The sequence below is a fragment of the Cavia porcellus genome, unplaced genomic scaffold (genome assembly GCF_034190915.1).
Source record: "Cavia porcellus strain 051 isolate PalLab524CR breed Dunkin Hartley unplaced genomic scaffold, mCavPor4.1 scaffold_27, whole genome shotgun sequence".
NCBI classification, from domain to species: domain Eukaryota; kingdom Metazoa; phylum Chordata; class Mammalia; order Rodentia; family Caviidae; genus Cavia; species Cavia porcellus.
The window spans coordinates 25,044,594-25,066,030 of record NW_026947510.1 but is presented as its reverse complement, the minus strand read 5'-3'; positions in this window follow the sequence as shown (position 1 = coordinate 25,066,030).

The following is a 21,437-nucleotide window of genomic DNA, read 5'->3' as shown; positions in this document are numbered from 1 at the left end:
CTTTCTTCTTGTAGGCAACAGCAGAGACAATGTACAACTCAGCTCTGATACTGACTTCCTGGTGCATGCATTGAGCCCTCCCATGAGATACTTGTGGGTTTAGAACACCACATCTACCAAGCCAAGAAATTCGGAGGCTACTGGTTCACAAATGTAAAACTATGACTTTTCTTTGAGGACCGGGAGGTAAAAAAGAGGGTCAGTTCCCTGAACAAGAGGCGGGTCTCTGAGAGTATGATGGGATTCCTCCCTTAGAAAAGATTTCTTACAGTACAAATCATGGAATAGCACAAAAGCCATTGATACTGCCAGAAAGAAAAGGAATGCTGTTCAGGTCTCTAATTAGCTCAGAAAGCAGAGCTAACACTTTGTCCCAGCAATATGTCTTCATTGCTTACTGCAGCATTTTGCATGAATTTCAAGTTTTTAAAAGCCATACATGGATTTCAGATGATAGACAAATTGTGGTTGAGTTGGATAATGCACCTAAGAAAGCTATTTATGGTTTTCAGTTTCATGTTCTAGGCATTACTTTCAAATACAAAGCAAAGCTAACAGGTTAAACATCAAAGTTCTGCCTAAAAGGAATAGTTCCATTAAAAACTATTTTTAAAAACCCTCTATAGGTTGTTTGGTTTCTGTTTTCTTTTCCATTTTTTTAATCCATTTCTTTTTCTGTTTTGGAATACTGTTCCTTAAAATTCACTGAGCAGTTAAGCAGGGCTGAATTTCATGTGAAGTGAAGCTGGCCTAAAGCATTCTTCTGGAGCTCTCCCAAGAACAGAGTAAAAAATGTTTGGCATCCAAGCCCATTAGGAGTGAAATGTAACCAATTCCAAATGTTTTCTGCTTCCCTGATGTACCTAAGGCTGCTTTATGAAGTGACAGTTGAATGTAGCTCGAAATAGAATCTCAAGGTTTCTCTATTGTCCTCACACAAATATTGTTTACAAACATCATCAAGGGATGCTACAATTCTTCAGATATTTTATTTTGGTATACTTTTTAAGGTAAAATTAGACATTATGTAGTATAATGCATTATTTGTCATGTATGGTTTAGTTCCCATTTTTCTAAAGGCAAAATGAATAGTAACTTTGAGATCTATGTGAAGAAGAAAACATCTTTTCCCCATTTTCTTCATATTGCTTATTTTGTAACATTTAAACACATTTCATTTCTTTCCAATTTGCTAAGTATTTTTACTGTGTGTCTATGTATATCTAACTCTTAAGATACTTACATGATCATACATATTTTTGTGCACATATATATTAGTTTATGTGTATTAGTAAAAGAATAGTTTTTATAAAGTTTTTATTTGTTCATATGCTTTCATATATTTGACAAGTATTTATTGAACACCTACTACACTAAGTACTTTCTGTTAGATTACAGGCTAATATTTTTCTCTCATAAATTTTATACATTATAGGGTTGAAACTTTATTAATTCGTGATTATGATTTGCAGTGAAGCAGGGCACATCTTTAATTTGTACAATATTAAAATCTTATCAAGGGAGCATAAATGATTGAGATTGCTATTTTTCTGAGCCTTAATTATTTATTCATACCAATTATTAAGGGCAACATATTTTTGTCTAATTTTGTTACATTCTATAGACTTTATTAGAAAACACTGCATAAGGTTTATTATTCATATTTCAGTTTTTAATGAATATAACAATATAAAGAAGTGACACATAAATTCAAATAAATGCATAACTATTTATCTTCTAAATTAATTTGTTGGCAGATAAGGTACCACAGTGAATTTTATATTCTGAACCACTAGCTTAAGATCCAAAGCCGGACTTCATCTTGAGCATATTTTTCTCTGATCGAATCAATCATGCTGCCTATGCAAATTGTGCCTTACAGTTTGTGAAAATGTGTAAACTACCATAAGATAACAAACTGGTGGTAAAAAGAAAATGGAGATAAACATATAAAGTATAAAGTAGTGCATATAGCTGAGCGGCAGTCCTGATCATTGGTAACTTGGTTGATGTCAGCATTCCTCAGCCATATTTCAGGTTAAAACAATTTAGATAGCTTAAAAATTTAAATATTCATGAGGCTCTAATTTGATGCCCACCTGGACTAAAGAACTCACCATCTTGGATCTTTCAAAAGTGTTTGCAACATGTCATCAAAGCTAGGCAGCTACTGCTTTTGTTGGATCATATATTTGCCTCCCAACTTTCATACAGATAGTGTATGGAAGATCTTCCAGTTATATGAGAGGTCACAGTATTTATTTGTAATATCTATAAGGGTAGGATCAAGAAAACTGTTCAAGATAAGTACTACACTTAATTGTCCTAATGTTGGATAGATTGATTCAGGACGTTTTCCTAAGATACATTGTGATCTAATGAACAATATCTTGAATGGACCCTCAGTGAAAAGAGGTGCTTTGTAGGGCTTTTTTTTTTTTAACAAGTTTGATTGGCGACACTGCATAGGTTTTACTGTCATACTCCCAGCACCTGTGTCATTAAGTGTGGCAAACATGTAAGCAGGTGGAACCCTTAGGCTTGAGTTTACATTAGCATTATATTTGACATATTTCTGGTAAATGTTGATTAGATACAGAAATTCCCTCAGTATTGACTCAGTTATATTGGGCAAAGGGCTTCTATCACTTAAATTAACAATGAAAAAAACCTATAAAATTAATTAGGAAGGAATGGAGGGCAAAGTTAATACCAATAAATGGTAAGGGGAGGATTTATTTAGTAAGACCTGGACATTTTGCAACACAAGGTTAATGTTTTATCTATATCATTAGTCTTTATAAATGACTGAAACAAGCAAAAATTGAAAACAAAACTCTGAAGCTCAATCTCTGGTTTTTTGGACCATAGTTTTAAGATTGGACTTTAACATCTAAACATCAACTTTTTACGTATAAGACTGTGTCTTTTGGTGTGACAGAGAAAGGATTTCCATCAAAACAAATTGAAAACCTGGCATTGCTGAGAACTATAAAGTACCTTGCATGAAGATAGAAACATAGATTGCAAAAGTTTGATTTGTGACCTTCAATAGGGCATAGTGCACGATAGAAAACTCAGTACCTTCCCAATGATGATTTGAGATCAATGGCATTATTCCCAAAGGGAATAATGATTATTCCTATTGCCACAGCTATTATTAGGGAGGCTGTAATTCCCAAATACTATGCTATTCAATGACTATCATGCCATTAATTATTCCTTCGGCTCCTCTGCCCTGTGTTGCAGGAGAAACGGTGAGCTAAGGTGGACGTATTCTTGGAGTTTCTACTACCTTGAAAAGAATGATGATCTAAATTACATTCACAGTGTCATGACTGAAATTCTTGAAACATTTAGATTCATACTGTATGCTCTACTCCAAAGTTTTGAGGGACAATGCTGTACACTGAAAGAATGAAAATGTTAGCTTACTTTTGGGTTACTATATTTTTAAATTTTATTTTCAGTGGTGCTAGAATATTGTTTGTGTGACAGGTCTAGACATGGTTAATTATGTATTTTTGAAATTAGCATACACTTGCAGGACATAATGGTCATATTTGCCATGGGAGCTTTGCAGATGCACATAGCATATCTTCATTCTTTTCTCTTTTGTTCCTTTCCATTCCCTCTGTTCATGCCTTCTTCATCCTTCCATTTACAAAAACTCTATGCTCATTTTTGTTCAATTCTTTTTTCCTTTGAACCCTCTTTCTTCCCTCCTCCTTGCCCATTTCTTGTTCCCCTTCCCATTTGAACAAGTTCTTCCTTCCAAATATCTGTCTTATATTTTATCCCTTGTTTATACTTTAGATTCCTCATATAAGAAAAACAGTGTGTGTTAAGTTTGTGTGGCTGATTTATTTCACTAGAGATTATCATCTTGGGGTGCATTCATTTATCTAAAAATGTCTCGGTCTTACCTTTCTTTATGGCAGGGTAGTACACCATTGTATATAAGGACCACATTTTCTTACTGTCAACGAGTATATGGTCATTTCCAAGATTTAGCTATTATAAATCCTGCTGTCTTAAATATGGGTAAGCATGTATTACTATGGCATGATAACTTTAGCTCTTTTGGGAATATACCTACAAGGGAATATTTGAGTCAAATAGAACCTCTAATTTTAGTTTTTGAGAAATTTCCATAATGATTTCCATAGTGTTTGTAACAATTTACAATCTCACAGGCAGTGGAGAAAGGTTTGTTTTCTTCCCTTGGCCTCACCAGCATTTTTTATTGGTTGATTTCTTGATGATAGACATTCTGTCTGGTATGGGTGTAATTTCAATGTTGTTTTAATTTGTATCCCTTAAATAGCTAGAGATGTTGAATATTATTTCACATACTTATTGGTCATTTGTATTTTTTCATCTAAGTAACGTGTATTCATTTCAAATACCCATTTTTTGGATTAGATTTTTAAATTTAGAAGATTTAATTTTTATATTCTGTTGATGTAAAATATACTCTAGGTATTAGTATACTTTATATACTCTAGATATCGGTTTTCAGTGTAAGGAGTGGGTAGCAAAATTTATTTTCCCATTCTGTGGGTAGTCTTCACTCTCTTGGTTGGAATAAATAGTCTTTATCTCAATCTGTCATCTATGACAAATGAACAGCCAACATTATACTAAATGGTGAAAAACTGAAAGCTTTCCCTCTACAATGAGGAACAAGATAAGGATACCCATTATCATCATTTATATATTAAATTTATATATTAAATATATTTCTGTAAATATTAGAGTAATTACACAAGAGAAAGAAATAAAAAGAATATGAGTAGGAATGGAAGAAGTATAAAATACAATTTTTTCCTGATGATCCTCCATGTAGATCTCCAAAACTCCAAAACCCCAAAAGACACTTGGCATTAATATTCACAGCAGGATGCAAAGTGAACACTCAAAAATCAAGAGCATCCTTCTATATAAATAACAGACTCTCTGAAATAGAAACATGAGAAAAACATTTTCTACAATAGCATCATGAAATATGAAATACTTGGGAATTATCCTAACTGCAGAAGGAAAAGATTGCTGTGATGAAAGCTTATCATGCTCTGAAAATTGAAATTGAAAAGGATATCAGAAAATGGAAAGACAATCCAATTCTAGACAGAACCAATATAGCGAATATGACCATACTTCCAAACTGTTGTACAGCTTCACTGCAATCTCAATCAACATACCAATACTATTCCTCACAGAACTGCATTAAGCAATTCTAAAATTAATATGGAATCAGCAGAGACCTAGAATAACAAAAACATTGCTGGGCAACAAAGGGAAGATGGGGGCATCACAATCCTTAACTTCAAATTACACTAAAAAGCTAGAGTGACAAAACAATAAAACAAAACAAAACAAAAATCTAGTCTTGTGGATCCATGGTTCATAACAGAAGATATAGAACAGCTTCAGGCACCCTTAGCCATCTTATCTTTGACAGGGGCCAAATCCCTTTGCTGGATGAAAATAACCTTTTTAACAAATGATGCTGGGAAAATTGACTTTCCACATGGCACTAAACTAAAATAGAAATCAATCAAAGATCTAAATAATAACACAGAAACCCTTAATCTGCTAGAAGATATAATATGTAAAAACCTTGAGGAGATAAGTATAGGCAAAGACTTGAACAAAACCTATCACATAGGATACATTAAAAAGAATCAACAATTGGAATTAAATCAAATTTAAAAATGTTTGCGTAGTTGATTATGCTTGAACCAATGGCTGCAAGAGGAGTTTAGGACAGTAAAAAGATTCAAACTACTTCTTGGAAACGTGCCAAAGAACTGTGCATAAAAAGCAAAAATAAAAACAAAACCACCATGGTGAAATGAAAATAGCCTTTGTAATTTCATTTTAATTATCTTACATTTTACATTTTAAAATGAAAAAAGGATAAAACAAAGATACAGAAATTCAAAACAACCAAAAGATTATATTGCATATAGTTATCTTCAAAGTAGTTGCTCACCAATTTGTGGGTCACAGAGGAAATTAAAGAAGAAATTAAACAATACTTACAAGCAAACAAAAATACAAATACAACTTACCAGAATCTGTGGGATGCAATGAAAGCAGTCCTCACAGGAAAATTTATTGCACTGAGTTCCCACATCAGGAAAACACAATGAATACAAATAAACAACCTGTTGCTACATCTCAAATATCTAGAAAAAGAAGAGCAAGTCAAGCAAAAGAAGAGAGGAAATTATAAAAAGCAGAGCAGAAATTAATACAATAAAGACTAAGAAAACAATCCAAAAAAATCCAAATATTTTAAGGAAAAAGACAGACACTATGGTAACTACTATTCTTTAAAAAAAAATTATTTAGCTATTTCTTATGTTTATTTTAATTAAGGGAAAAACTTAAAAAATTAGGATATATAGTAGTAACTCTTTTTGATCTCCTATTAACTTGTTTTGAAGTCCTGTAATACTCCCAAGATCTTGTTTTGACTGATTAGACTCTGTTCCATTCTGTGCGATAGTAGCAAGTTTGAAGGTATAGGCAACTAATTTGAAGGCAATAAGATTCACAAAGATGCCCATTCTGGTTTGACTATTGTCTCCTTTGGAAGTCCTGTAATGTTCACAATGCCTAAGTTTTATTGGTCTTGTTCTCCACTGTTTTGTCCGGCTTTATAATATCTAATGAGATGGACAATTCCTTTTAAGGAAACAAGAGACAATGTTGATAACCATTGTTGATGACCTTGTACTCTGTTCTACATCATGTGCTATGTCTATCCTTGGTTTGGACTTACAGCTTTGTTTTGCCATATTTGACTTTATTCTCTCCCCCCCAAGAGAGTAATGAGAACTGAGGAGTAATAAAATCCAAAATGTATAAATTTTGTTATAAAAAAGAGAGGGAGGGGAAAAAAAAAAGAGCTCTAACGGATATAACAGCAAGTGTGTTTAGGGATGTTAAATAGCTGACTATATTAATGTTTTTGGATCATTGAACACAGCTGTTTGCAGTCTCTCCGTTTGAATGTCTACTTTGTATTCTTTGATACTGTGATTTGAGCAACTATTTCCAAGATGATATTATGTAATCTATTAACAGGTGATTTCTTACTGTTATGTTTTTTTTTTGTAGTTATGTATTATGTGTAACCTTACACTGCTTTGTTTTGTTTTGTGTTTTTCTCTTTTTCCTCTTAAATAAAAAAAAAATCATTGAATCAAAGAGTTGGTTCATTGAGAGATAAATAAAATTGATAAGTCTCTAGCCAACCTTATTTAAAAAATGAAAGAAACAGCTCAAATTCATGCAATAAGGAATGAAAAGGGTGAAATCACTATACAGACTGTGAAAATGCAGATCATCATCACCTATTTCATAAACCTCTACTCTCATAGGTTCGATAACAGAAGAAATGGACAGATTCCTAGAAACATGTGAAGTAACAAGGCTGCATCAAGAAGATGTAAAACTGCTGAATAATCCAATTTCTATTAATGAAATTGAAAATGTAATTAAGTCCTTACGTACAAAGAAAAGCCCAGGCCCAGACAGACTCACTGTGGAATTCTACAAGAAATACAGAGAAGACTTAATGCAGACACTCCTCAAACTCTTAATGAAATCAAAAGGGAAGCAATTCTTCCTAAGTCATTCCTGGAAGTAAATATCACTCTAGTACCAAAACCTGAGAAAGACCCAACTAATAAAGAGAACTACAGACCAATCTCCCTAAGGAACACAGATGCTAAAATGCTCAATAAAATATTGGCAAACAGGATGCAGCAAATCATCAAGATTATACACCATGACCAAGTGAGATTCATCCCAGGCATGCAGGGATGGTTGAACATACATAAGTCAATAAATGTAATCTGCCATACAAATAGAGCCAAAAGTAAGAATCACATGATCATTTCTATAGATGCAGAAAAAGCTTTTGATAAGGTCCAACACTCATTCATGCTAAGAACCTTACAGAAAATTGGAATAGATGGTCTTTACCTCAATATGATAAAGGCATCTATGACAAACCTACAGCCAGCATCATCTTAATGGCCAAAAACTGAGGGCCTTTACCTTAAAATCAAGCACGACAAGGCTATCTCTTATCATTGCTCCTATTTAACATAGTACTGGAAATTCTAGCAAGAGCAATAAAACAAAAAAAAAAAGAGAAATAAAAGGGATAAAGATAGGAAAATAGGAAGTTAAATTATCATTATTTGCAGATGACATGGTACTCTACATAGAACATCCTCAAAACTCCATTGAAAGACTCCTAGATAAAATATATAAATTCAGCAATGTAGCTGGATACAAAATCAATACTCAAAAATCAATAGCATTTCTATATACTAACAACAAAACCATTGAGAGACAAATAAAAGAAGCCACACCCTTCATACTAACATCCAAAAAAAAATTGAAATGCGTAGGAATTAATCTCACAAAAGAAGTAAAACATCTATACAGGGAAAATTATAATATCCTGAAAAAAATTGAAGATGATCTCAGAAAATGGAAAGACATCCCTTGCTCATGGACAGGAAGAATAAATATCATAAAAAAGGCCATTCTCCCAAAACTGGTATACAAATTTAATGCAATCTCAATGAAAATACCACCAACATACCTCATAGACCTAGAGTAATCACTCCTAAAATTCATCTGGAACCAGAAGAGATCTAGAATAGCAAAGGCAATTCTAAGCAACAAAGGCAAGGCAGGAGGCATCACAATCCCTGACTTGAAGTTATACTGCAAAACAACTGTAATAAAATCAACATGGTACAGCTATAATAACCGAGCCGAAGGTCAATGGATTAGATTAGAAGATACAACCACAACTACCAACACACTCAACTACCTTATCTTTGATAAAGGCCCCAAACATGTTCACTAGAAGAAGGACAGTCTCTAATAAATGATGCTGGAAAAACTGGCTCTCCACATGCCGAAAACTAAATCTAGACCCATGCCTGTCACCATATACTAAACTAAAATCTAAATGATCAAAGATCTGAATATTAAAACAGAAACACTAAATTTGTTGGAAGATAAATTAGGTAAAAATCTTGAAGACATAGGAGTAGGTAGAGAATTCATGAACAGAAATGCAACCACACGGAAATATTTCCCAGAATCAATAGCTGGGATCACGTCTTATTAAAAAGTTCCTGCATGTCAAAAGAAATCTCCAGCACAGTTAAAAGAAAACTCACAAATTGGGAAAAAAATCTTAGTGAACTGTCCCTCAGACAAAGGACTTCTGTCTAAAACATATGAAAAATAAAAAAAAAATCACAACCCCGAAAATCAAAGACCCAATCCAAAAAAGGGCATCTGAGATGAGTACACAGTTCTAGATGAAGAAATACAAATGGCAAATAAATACATGAAAAAATGTTCATCATCATTACTCATTAGAGAAATTCAAATTAAAACAACACTGAGATTCAGTCTCACTCCTGAAAGAATGGCCAGGATCAAGAAAACTACCAACAACAAATGCTGGAGAGGCTGTGGGGAAAAAGGAACTCTCCTGCACTGTTGGTGGGAGGGTAGACTGGTGCAGCCATTGTGGAGGTTAGTCTGGAGATTTCTCAAAAAGCTAGGATTGGAAGTCCCATTTGTTCCAACTGTTCCACTTCTAGGCATATTCCCAGAAGAACTGAAAACAAACCACAGTGATATATTTGCACACATGTTTATAGCAGCACAATTTGTAATAGCCAGATCTTGGAAACAACCTAAAGTGTCCATCAACTGATTAATAGATAAAAATTTGTGGTAATTTTATATAATGGAGGAGTACTCAGTTATAAAGAATGATCACATTGAGATATTTATAAATAAATTGACACAACTTGAGACCACATTCATAAGCAAAATATGTCAAACCCACATGTATAAATACTGTATAGTCTCCCTAGTGTAAGATATAGTAAGAGTACAAGAGTTTATAGTAATCATGATTGCCCATTACACTGCTCTGAAGCCTTATAATGTCTGCATTCATTAGTTGGAATGGTTTTATCCTAGTCTGTTTGATTTTATTATGTGATAGTTTAAACAGCTATTTTAAAGAAAAGAATACTTTAGAATAGCCAGATGTTATATAGTATCATCTTACTCTGAAGTCCTACTATGCTTTTGTTTTTCTGTTGCCTTTGGTTGTATCTTGTTATATCTTCCTGGATATTATTATGTGTGATAGTATAAACAAGTTTTCTATGGAAAATGAGATAATATAGTAGCTATTGTTCATTCTCTGCTATTTGGTTCTGAAAGCCCTGTAATGCTTTCATTCTCTTGAATGGTTTTATACTGTTTCATTATGCTTGATACTATCCTATATGAAGCTATGCTAAACTATTTCAAAGGAAGAGACATTATGGTAGTTACTGTTAATTATGGGTTGCTTTGTGGTTAAATGCTGTGTTACTTGCATTGTTCTGATCTGATCTGCTTTGTTATGTCCTCTTTTGTCTTAATACATTTAAAATTTTAAAAAGTTGTTGCTCAGATTATAAGATATAGGCATTAAAACAATGAAAGCACAATATGAAATAACAAGGATTAGTAATTATCATACATATTTATAATCCTTTCCCTTTTTTTCTCCTTTCGCCCATCCCAGTTGTTCTTTCCTTTAGCTATTGCAATTTTAAAATGAACAAACACAGACAAATGCCAAAGGTATTAGTGATGGGAGAGCTGGAAAAATAATAATCAGCTTAAGTCATTGGTCAATTCAAGTAAAAAGAACTGAGTATAATAAAGAACATTTTTATAATCATTAAAGACAATGCAATCTTATCTTTCTGGAAAGATATATGAAGTACTGGTATATATGTGCTTGGGAATAAAGGTCATCTCTCTGGTCACCAAGCATCTAAATCATGGGTCTCCCTCCACGCCATGGGCATGGAGCCATCTTTCTTCAGAGGCACAAGATTATAACCATGGCATCAGCCTGAGCTGCAGTCTCAGGCTGCAAGTGGGGAATACTCTGCTTCCATTCTTTGGTGTTTTGGGGAAGATTCAGTTTCATGAGTGTGTTGGAGGGAGTAATTTCTTGTTGCAGATAGCGACTGTTGTAACCAGGCTGCCATGTGATCCTCTCCATATACTAGCTCACAGCTCCAGACATTTTCTTCAGAGTCTCCAATCAAGAGAATTTCTGAGCAAGATAAAATTGACAGTTCTCTGTAGTGTCATCACAAGTGTTATCAAGTATATCTCTTGCTCCTGTATCCTATTGTTTAAAAGCAAATCACAGTCATACTCATGGCCACAGAAATCATATTACCCACAAAATATTCACAAAGATGTGATTACTAATAATCAGAGATCTGGAGTTCAATTTAGGGTATATCCAACACAGTTTCATATTGAGTGCTCTTATTGTTACACAAGTGAAACAGAAATACAAGAACCTACATATTGTAACTCAGGGAGGGTTACCTCTGGAAAACAAAATTGGTCTAATATTTAAAAAAACAACCATTAGTAATTTGTCACATTCACAGAATAGAACATAAGTATGACATGAAACTCTTAATAAATGAAGAAAGGACAGCAATATAATTCAACCTTCATCACTGATAAATGTTTTCCTCAAACTAAGAACAGAAGTCTTTCTTAATATAATAAATATCTTCTAAAAAACTCAAATCTTTGTCACATTTAATAAAAGCAAAATGACTTAACCTAAGATCAGGCAGGAATAAGGCAGAGTTTTGTTTTGTTTTGTTTTCTTCTTAGGTTCAAAATTGCAGTAGAAATTTGATCTAGTGCAGTAAAGCAAATAAGGAAATAAAAAATATATGAAAACATAAAAAAGTACAAGGCTCACTTATTCACTATGTGGTGCGTGTAAAAATCCCTTAAGAAACCTATTAGAAAGCCACTGAAATAATAAGTGATACTAGCAAAAGCACAGGAAAAAAAACAATATAAAAAATTACATTTCTTTGTGCTAAAAATGAGCTATGCACAATTCTAAAAATCAATGAATTTAGTCCTAAGTATAGCAAAACTCAAGTGCATAGAAACTGGACTAATGAAAGACACAAGACATGCTCATTGAAATTTTCCACATTGCTGGAAGAACGTCAAGGGTACATATACTAGTTTGTTTCGTGCTTCTGTAACTGAATACGACAAACCGGGTGCCTAGCAGAGAATTGTATGTCTCACATACATCCTAGTCCAGTGTATGCTGGGAAGTACAATGTGGGTTGGGAAGTCCAGGATCAAGGTACTGGCATCCAGTTCAGGACTTTACATAATAACAATCCATGATGGAAGAAACAGGCAGAAGAGCAAGAGAACAAGCGGCAGCTGAGCTCACCTTGACAGTCAGCCACTGCCTCTGTAGGACCCGAGTGTGCTCACCAGGGCTCATGGCAGCCACTGCCACTTGGTTCACAGCCCTAGCACTCGTGTGTTAGAGATTAAGTTTCTGATGCAAGTACTGTTGGGAGCACATTTAAAACATAGCAGAAATCCCCGAAAATTCAGAGAGATAGATGATATATATTGATTGCGGACTAAAATTTGCTTAGTGTTTAATTTCCTCAAATTTAAGTTTTGATTGGGTGTTTAAATTTGATGTCTGATTTCTTTTAAGTTCTTTATGTATTCTACATATTAACCTTTTCTGTGAAAAAAAAGCAGGCAAATATTCGAGATGTTATTCCTTTGAAGAGGAGTGGGCAGAAACATTTTTTCAGACTCTGTGTTGTTCTCTTCAAACTGTTGGTGTTTTTTTCCTCTGTTTTTGTTGTGCAAAAATTTTTAATAAGATGAGTTCTCACTTGTTAATTCTTCATGATACTTCCTGTGAAATCCGGGTTTTGTTTATAAAGTCTTTTATGAACCAGTGTCTTCAAGAGTTCTATCTTCGAGCAGATTTGGTGTTTCTGTTTTAATATTTCGATACTTGATCTATTTTACCTTTAATACCAAATGAAATATATGTGTCTAGTTTTAATCTTTGGTATGTGCAAAGTGAATTTTCCTAGCAGAATTTATTAAAGAGGCTTTCTTCTAGTGAATGTGTTTGACTTCTTCATTAAAAGTGAGGTGGCTATGTATGTCTGGAATTGTTTCTGCATTTTCTGTTTCAGCGAACCTCAGATTTTTTGTTGTTGTTGTTGTTCATTTTCCCAGTACTACACTTTTTAAATTTTTTAAAATTTTTTATCCAAGTAGCTGTGTAGTGTTGGGAGCCATGATCAGTAACATATTGAGCTGAAATGACAGAGTGCCTGAGGAATGCCCCAAGAGCACAAAGCACCTGAGAAACACCCTGAGGGCCTGGCGTGCTGCAGGTGAACAGCTCTTCCAACCCCACGAACAAGAGCCTAAGTGGTGAGCTAGTTTAACCAAGGGAAATCATATGACAATGTATAAATAAATGCATTCTGGTGGTTGAGTGGCTGCTTCCTCCCATCCTAAGGAAGAGGTCCACTTGACATCAGATTCCTGCCCCTGTCTTTTACTTTCTATCCCCTCATTGTTTCCCGCCCTGGGAATTTGGAAATTCAACATGTGGTGCCTAAATAGGGGACTGGGATAAGAAAACTAGCAGGTGAGGGAACACTTCTCAGAGAGTGTACAAAATGGGCGGAAGAGTAGTGCTAGAGAACTCTTCAGGTGTAAAACTTGGGGCAAGAGAGAGAGAAACAGGTTCATAAGAAACAAAAGGTACTTTTGAAGACCTACAATGTCTCCAATGTTTTGGTTTTGTCGGTTTTGTTCTTTACTGTTTTGTTCAATTGTATTATAACTGATGATATAGGCAATTCTATTAGAGATAGCGGGAGGCATTATGGTAACCATTGTTGATCACCTTGTATTATGTTTTCACATTATCTATTATGTCCACCCTTTTGACTTGACCGATTCTGTTCTGTTATGTCACATTTGGTTTTACTCTCTTCCAAAAAAGCAATAAGAACCGTGAGAGCAATGAAACCCAAAATGTGTAATAGTCATTGTACAAAAGAGAGGAAAAGAAAGTGCTCTAAATATATAACTGCATGTATATTTAAGTGTATAAGATAGAAAATGATATCACAGAGTTTTATTGGATCATTGAACAGAACTGTTTGCAGTATCATTGTTGGAATGCCTACTCTACAAGCTTTAATTTTGTGACTTGAACAATTTTTTCTAAGATGGCAATATGTAATCCATTAACTAGTGATTTCCTACTGTTCATTTTTTTTTCCTGTAAATCTGTATAACTTGTACCCTTTCACTGTTTTTTTTTGTATTTTCTCCTTAAATAAAATAAAAAAAAAGAAACAAAAGGTAGAGAGAGTATTTACTTTATCAGAGTTAAATATGGGGTGAACAGTTCTCAAAGAATATCTACATAGAAATGAGGTATAGAAATGTTTATAAAATGTTTGTTGTAGTTTTGATTTCAGAATTTATTTTAGTTTTGTAGATTTGAATTGTGTTTTTATGGCCATATGCTTTTAAAGATGGATTCAAGAGATTTGGCTGGAAACACTAGTTAAGACCAAGTCCTAATGTGAAAGGAGAAGATAGCACTGTAGCCCCACAATAGAGCTTAAGTCCTCTGTGTTCAACTAGATAGCGAAGGAAAGATCCTTCCTCGATGGAGGAGTGTTTTGTGATGAATTCTATTTTACAGTGCCTGACGGATTTAGTTGAGCCACAAGTGGAGATTTTTGCCTTTTTGGTCCAGTTTTGTTGCATAGCAATTTGAAAATTTGTTCTCAGGGAGTAGAGCTGTTTCTCTCTCTCTCTCTCTCTCTCTCTCTCTCTCTCTCTCTCTCTCTCTCTGTCTCTTTCTCTGTCTCTCTCTCTCTCTCTCTCTCCTCTCCTTTACTCTCTCCCTCTCCCCCCTTTTAATTAGCATTAAAGGAAACCTGATGGCCAGGGGAATCCATGGAGGGTTTTTAACATATCTACCCTATTACTGAATTTTGAATCCCCAATAACCCAGAACAGATTATACATCTTCATGAAGCTGTACCATTTAAGATCCTCAAGGAATTAAAACAAGCTGCCCCTACCTATGATCCCATGGCCCTTTTTGCCCTAAGTTTAATAGAGCTCCTAAGGCAAGAGATTATGGCTTCAAATTATTGTAAAGGAATAGCTAAAGTGTGTTTAAGTATGGGACATGACCTGTTGTGGAAAGGAAATTGTTTTGAACTTGTCACAAATCAGAATATATACAGTGCTGCTCACAGTCTAGCCCCTGCAAAAGATATGTTAACTGGAGAGGGTGCCCTTGCTGCCACAAATAATCAATTTACCTTTGAATTGAAGTCTATTAGCAGATTACCACAAGGAATTGGTGGGAACTTCTCTGAAAGAGTGAGGCATCTATTGATCTGACCTCCATTCATCAGAGTCCTGATGAATGTTTCCAAGATTTTACAGTATGCTTGTTGGAGGCTAGTGGGAAAATGATAAATGAAACAGAGGCTAATAAATTAATAAAACTAAAACTAATGTGGACCAAAATATTTCAGAAAACTTTCAGTGAGGCTGACTTCAACTCTACAAAACAGTGAGATTGTTTTCCCTAATTCAAGCTCAAACTTCCCCTCAAACACCAATGGTTTCTCACCTTTAGCAAGCAACAGAAGACAGCAGATTCATAGTAACTCCTGAAAGGGGACCCCAAGTTACTCCAATAGGAGTCTATGCACCTTTGCCTCCTGGAACAGCTAGTTTCCTGCTAGGCTGAAGCAGTATCTCTTTAAAAAGTTTCCAGGTATTGCCCGGTATCTTCAATGCTAACTGTTTAGGAGAAACCAAGGTTATGGTTCAATCTACTCAAAACAGTGTTCAGGTCACACCAAAGTCTTGTATCACTCAATTGGTTATTCTTCCATCACTAAAAGTTGGAAAAATTACAAATAAGGAAGCAGGATCCAAGCATTTTACGTCCTCATGTATATTGGGCTCAAGTTAAACAAGATCATCTAGAGATGGACTTGACTACTGAAGGAAAAACAAAGGATTATAGACACACATGCATATGTTTCAGTTATTGCCAAATCCTACTAGCCTGAGGCATGGCTTCGGGTTGGGCAGCTGTGAATCTACAGTAGGTAGGCAGTGTTTTTCACCATAGTAGAAATGCTAAGTTACTGACTCTAGGGATGCACAAGGCCATTTTGGATATTTCTTACCTTGTGTCCACCCCTAAAGAGCTGTCAATCTATGGAGTCATGACACTTTGCAGGATATGGGAACATTTTTGTTTAGTTCAAACTCCTCAGTGACCCATAAGATGTTTCAATGGGGCTTCTTCCCCACTAAACAGGTAGGAAAGTATAATCAGGAAAGGAGAAACTCCCTTCCAATTGACTTCAAAGAGGACCTCATCCTCACATTTTCAGGAAAGGTCTTGATTTTTCTCAGATCCCACAAATGCTATCCAAAATACCTTAAACATCTAATGATGCTTCTTGGGTTGATTACAGGCCCCTCACTCAGGTGAAGCTTATAGCAGCTCATACACTGGTTAATGAACAGGTGACGGTAGGTCACTCAGAGTCTTCCAATAGTCTTGGGAATGCCCCAGTTTGTGTAATAAAAAGGAAATCAGGAAGTTAGAGACTGATACAGGATTTATGGGCAGTTGATTGTACCATGGAACCTGTGGGAGCATTTCAACCCAGATTGCCTGGTGCTGTATGTAGCTATCTCTTTATATTTTTCCCTCATGGTGATTTATATAAAAGAATGGTTTTTAATACTATCCCTCTCCATTCTTAAGATAATTTTTTATTTCAGTGTAGACTCTATTAATCATGGAATCCCTATGCACCACTTCCAATGGTGCTGTCTGCCACAAGGAATGACAAGTAGTCCAACCTTAGGCCGAGAGTTAGTGGCAGCAGCAATTTTGTCAGTCCATCAGACTTATCCATCTTTCTATATTTAGATAGCATTTATCTATTTCTAGCACATTATCCATTTTACATCAAGTATTTACTAAATTAGATAATGCCTCTTGAGATGCAGGTCTGGGAGTGGCCCTCCAAAAGGTGAAAATCATGGCACATTTTTCGTATGTGAATCACCTTATTCAATAAAGATGTATTATGCCCCAAACTATTCAGATTCTGGTTAATAATTTTACAGCCCTAATTGATTTTCAAACCATATTGGTAATATTAGTTGGCTCCACCCAGCTCTTTAACAACTCATGATTTAGTCCCTCTCTTTAACATCCTCACAGGGGATCTGGCTCCTACCTCTCTAAGAGTACTTATTTCTGAGGCTAAAATTGCCTTGGATAAAGTTAATTTAGTTCTTCTTAACGCTCAACTATAAAGTTAAACTGTCTTTACCAATATTTTTAATTATTTTTCCAATACAACATATGCCCACTGGGATCGTTTGGCAGTCTCAGGGCCTTTTATAATGGCTATACATGCTCCCTAATCCACATAAAACCATTACTTCGCTTTATGATGCTGTGGCAGGACTGAATGCCTGTGAGCAGATGTGTGATATTCTACTTTTTGGAATTGAAACACAAACTATTTTTCCTTTGTTTTGTTTCAACAATAGTGTTTATGGCAATGCTTGTCCTCATGGCAAATTGCATTAGCTAACTTCCCTGGTGCTGTTTTTCTTATCCTCCAGACAAATTAATTCAATTTGCTTCCCTCACATCTTTTGTTTTCCCTTCTAAAAGAGAGATCTTTATACTGGACAATGGAAATGACTTAACCCTCTACTCACTTGAGGTAAATTAGTATGCTTGTGTTTTTCCAGAAAATGTTCAACAACCTATCTGGTGCTAGATGGTTGTGTCATGAATCCAGATCTGGAGAAGGTATTGATCCCATCATTCAAGAAGCTGATGACAATGATGCCTTGAAGAACAGGCCATGACTGATGATACAAAAGGATGGAGCTGGACCTGACCTGGAGCTAATTAAAGGAGTTGACCCAGGATACCCAGGAGATGTTAATGAAAAATTGAAATCAAGCTTCAGTAAGGCGATGAATTTTATAGAGATAACTAAACTAAGAGCAATGTGAAAGAAAGGGACATGATAGTTATTGATATTTCTAAGGTAAAATAAAATACAAAAATATATATTAACTATAGATAGAAGTTTTCTTAAGTGATCTCTGCTAATTAACTTAAAATCTGAATAGCATGTTCATATTTATAAATTCCTAAAATAGTAAAAGCACTATTATAATTTGATTTGGTTAAAATATATGATTTTGCAAGGTGTTTCGCCTGTCATCTTTGTATCTGTCTGATTGTCAGTCTGTGAAGTTGTGTGTTGATTTGTTTGCTTGTCATAACTATAAACAGCTGTTTTTTACTTGAGCTTACTAATATTTTTCTTTTACAATTCTGGTTCTTTGATCATAATTTAATCTGAGTTAAAATTTTAAAACGTGTTACTAGTTGGTCAGAATAATATCAAAAGGGGTTTAATCAGAGGTCAATAAGAATTTGCTAAGATAACTGAGGGGATCTTTTGGGCTTAAAGAATTATTGGTAAGGTTCCCTTTGGTAAATAAAAAGCATCTTCCTAGTAAAAGTCTCTGTCTTTGTTCATTATTGAGAATCCCCAATGATCTTTATAGCCTTATGGTAGACACCTCAATAAATATTATTTAAAATGATTTACTGTAACAGGACTACACTGATCATCAAGAAGATTAAGTTTCCCAGACAATGTGATTTGTTGATTTAAAGATACTTTGGTATGAAGGTTGATAGTTGATTGCTATTGTCTTCAGGTATATTGAATGTATTCACGCCTGCAGATGTGTAGGCCTTCACAAGTGTGAAATAAGGACTGTTTATAGTGACAAACTTTTCTTTCAGATTCAGATATTTGCCTTTAATAAAGAACTTATGTGGTGTATGCTCCCTTAAGGTCAATAAATTAGGTAACAGCTTCTTATATATTAGATAGATAATTGGAAAAAAAGATAATACTGTGTCAAAATGAAAATTTAAGTATGTTACAAAATGTCAGCACGATTGCCATGCTGCAGTGTTATGTATGGTTTTTTATTTCTAGTTTCTGTGTAAAACATGTAACTGTTATCTGTTAATATTCTTTAAGGAGTCAAAGATTAGGCTGTCCATTGTTGTTAAAGAATAATGGTTCTATATTATGTTAAGGTGTTTGGTATTCAGATAAGATAGTACTACGGAGCTTACTGATTCCATTATAATGTGGTGTCAGTGATCTTCTTTTCTGGATGTTCAACAACTAAAATTTAGAGACTAAAATATTAGAAAGATAGATAAGCTAAGAGGACAGGCAATATTTTGGCTCCAGTCTTCTTTGGTCGACAATGACCCAGGACATAATAGAACTTCTGTCATAAAATTCTATAGCTCAGTGAGTCTTCAGTCTTCTGGTCAATGAGACCATGGAATCACACAAGAAGATGATTGATTGACAATGTGTAGTGCACCTAAGGAATGTCACTAGGAGAGAAAAATCTCCCAAGCTTTCACAGAAAGTCACTTGGTCAAGCAATGGCTGTGAGTCAACCAGACAGCTGACACTCACAGAAATACTAAGAGATGCTGCACATGATTGCAGTATAATTCCTTAGGAGACTTAACTGACCTTGATAGATAGTAAGAAATTGATTTTGATTTGTACAGCTCTCACTTTAACTTGGTCTTAAACATCAAGCAGAAAAGTATAACCATAGGAATAAAGTTGTCTTCAGAGTCCTCTAAACATGACTCCTCCAAATTCAACTGAAACAATTCAAAAACAGAAAAGGGGTAGATGTTGGGAACCAATGAGATAGTGACAATTCACATATGCAGATACGAAAACATAGCGCCCAGAAGTGCTCCAGGGTATGGAGCACCTAAGGAATGCCCTGAGGGCATGGAGCACTGCAGGTGAACAGTGTTCCAGCCCCAAGAACAAGCAGCATGAGATGAGCTAGTTAAACAAAAGGGGAATGTATGGAAAATGTATAAGTAAATGCATTGCAATGATTTAGCAGTCTCTTCCCATCATGTAGAGGATGAGGTTCACCTGATCTCAACATGTTGTCTCCATCTTCATTTTCTTTATTCTTATTATTCTTTCCTGTGCACCCTGCCCGCAGAATGAGAGGTCTTACAGATACAATGGTACAGTTCAGTTTCAAGTCAGGGGTTTTGATATACCTGCTTTTCCTTTGTTGCATAGAATCACATTGGCTATTATAGGTGTCTTATGGTTCCAAATAAATTTTAAGATTGTTTTTCTGTAATTCTGTGAGATACACTGTAAGAATTTTAATTTGGCTGCATTAAATCTGTACAACAATTTTCAAAGTATGTCTGTTTCCACTATGTTTGTTCTTCCTGTCCAAGTACAGAGACACTGCTCCATTTTCTGATACCCTCTTCTGTCTCCATTTTCAGAGTACTGAATATTTCATAGCACTGATTTTAAATTTTTGTTTAGAATGATTACTAGGCAATTTGTATTGAATTTTATTGTGAAAGATGTTGTTTCTCTGATTTTTCACTTGTTGAATTATTTATTCATGTACAGAAAGGCTACTAAAATTTTAGTGTTGCTTTCATTTATGGATTTGGGTGTATTGCTTGCCTTTCAATTTCATTAAAGGATCCGAGGACTAGTGGTTTTACAATTTCTGTAAATTTCTTGGAGAATTCAGCAGTAAATTTTTCAGGCTGAGAACTTTCTTTTTTTAATTTTTTTTTTATTTTAAAGAGATTAAGACAAAAGTGGACATAACAAAGCAGATCAAATTAGAACAATACAAGTAACAGGATTTTACCACAAGACAATCATAATTAACAGTAACTACCATAATGTATCTTTCTTTGAAATAGTTTAGCATTAGCCTCATATATGATAGTATCAAGCATAACAAAACAGTATAAAACCATTCAAGGGAATGAAAGCATTACAGGGCTCTCAGAATGAAATAACAGAGAAAGAACAATGGCTCCTATATTATCTCATTTTCCATAGAAATTTTTTATACTATCACACATAATAATATCCAATAAGATATAACATGATAGAACCAAAGGAAAGAGAAAAACAAAACCATAGTAGGACTTCAGAGTAAGATGACACTGAATCAGCTCTGGCTAGTCTAATGTCTTCTTTTCTTTAAAATAGCTCTTCATATTATCACACAATAAAATCAAACTACAATAAAACGATTCCAACTAATGAATGTAGACATTATAAGGCTTCAGAGCAATGTAATGGAGAATCATGATTATACAAACTCTTTACATACTCTTACTATATCTTATACTAGGGAGACTTTACAGTATTTATACATGTGGGTTTCATTTATTTTGCTTAAGAAGTATGGTCCCAAGTTGTGTCCATTTATTTATAAATATCTCAATGTGATCATTCTTTATAGCTGAGTAGTACTCCATTGTATAAAAA